Below are 1,928 nucleotides of genomic sequence, written 5' to 3' on the forward strand. Positions count from 1 at the left end.
GCCTGCATCAGGTTGCATTTTTCTGTAAGGTCTGCTTAGAGGAAGTGGCTTCATGAACTGCTTTTGACTGTCAGTGCATTGACAGAGAAAAACAGGAAGACAACAACCACAAATTCTCTGACGAAGGTCTTCTTGTTTGTGGCATGCAGTGTCCACACATGTGAACAAATATTCTTCAGACTAACTTTGTTGTGTTCACACTGGTTGCTCCCTTTGACCTCACTCTGTTGTCACTCTGGGTTTTAAAGTTACTCTGAAGTCAAAGTTAAAAACTGTTGAAACTTTGATGTACTCGTTGTCTTGTACCTTTAGCATGGTCTGTATTTATTGTAACCTTTGTGCGGTTGCGTTGACACTTACAATATAGTAATGTCTCACATATCATTATTATTGTTTCTTGCCTTTTCTTGCATTCCTGTCATTTGAAAACCATTCATGCTTCAAATTATGCGTACAATCTTTTGTAGCTTCCTGCATTTGTATACAATTAGCATAAAACTGCATATTCAACCAGCTAGGAGGCCTCTTCCTTATTTTCTCTTTAAAGGTCCCATACTATATGAAGTGAGATTTCAATGTCTTTTTTGATTATAAAGCAGGTCTAGGTTTTATATTATTACTGTGAAAGTATCAAAGCGCTCAGTCCACAGAGAAATGCACACAGCCTGTATTCAGAAACTGAGCCTTAAAACTAGCTGTCAGGACTTCTGGAACTTTGTGATGTCACAACAAAGCAGTCATCGCTCTCAGCCACGACCCAGGCCCTGCCCACCTGGACCCACAATCTGACCTTGCAGGATTTGGTTTCTCTGAGTGTTTACCTGAAATCTGCTATATTTTTATTTGATCACTCAAAACAGTCAGCCAATCAGATTGGCTCACCGACCTGTTGTTACTAGAGCTCCAGAGAGAAGCCTGAGAGAGGAGATGTAAAAGTACACTGAGATGGTTTTTGGTTTTTATAACCACAAATATATCTTGTGGATCAACACTTGAAATACAACACTGGAGAAGCGTAAAATGAGACCTTTAATACTAACAAGATGATTGCTATGTAAACCAAGTGTTGAATGACTCCATTCATGTTTCAACTGCTCAGGACTGAACACTGATGAACTGTATTAAGCTCATTATGATTACATTTACAGTTATTCACTCATGAGTTACATAATGCATTAAAATCCATGGCAGCCCATTCAGTCCCAAAGTAATCACAACTAGACATCTGTAAACAATGTAAACTATAACTAGTTCAATCTCTTCTTGTGAATATATTTTTCATTATATTTTTATAATGTTTGCTACTTTAATCATTTAATGCTCTTGTTTCTTATTTTTTCTATTTTCCAGCACAAACAGCATGTGATTATGTCACATGCATTATTTGACAGTGCTAAAGATATGTTTATGTAGCGACAGGAAGAATTAGATATGACCTTTTCACTGGAAAAAATAATAAGTGTTGAGATTAGGCACTGGAAAGGATTGTTCGGCCTTTTTATTTCTTAAATGAGTGAGTCAGGGCACAGGGTAAATGTTCACACCTTCCTCTGCTTTCCTCTGTGTTCTGGCAAAGTCAGATTACATCTGCTTTAAGTTTTCTTACATGTTGGTTCTCTGGTGTAAAAAAGTACATTTTCCATTGGCTTGTTTCATTCTAAATAGACAGTTGTTATTTTCCAGAATGTGTGGTGTCTTCATTAGGATTACTATTTCTCAAAGTTACTTTTTTTTAAAGAACGCAACAGTGCCATCCATAGCCGTGTAATAGAGACGTCATCTTTCACCGTAACTCTACAAACATGGTGTCCAGGAGAGTGCCAGAAGCATGTGTTCAAATTTTCATCCGTGCACACACATATGACCATGTACACTGCATTGTGATATTTTAGTACCATATTGTTATGCTCCTATTATTTATATGGTTG

This window comes from Seriola dumerili, unplaced genomic scaffold (genome assembly GCF_002260705.1).
Source record: "Seriola dumerili isolate Sdu_G_001 unplaced genomic scaffold, Sdu_1.0 BDQW01000167.1, whole genome shotgun sequence".
NCBI classification, from domain to species: Eukaryota; Metazoa; Chordata; class Actinopteri; order Carangiformes; family Carangidae; genus Seriola; species Seriola dumerili.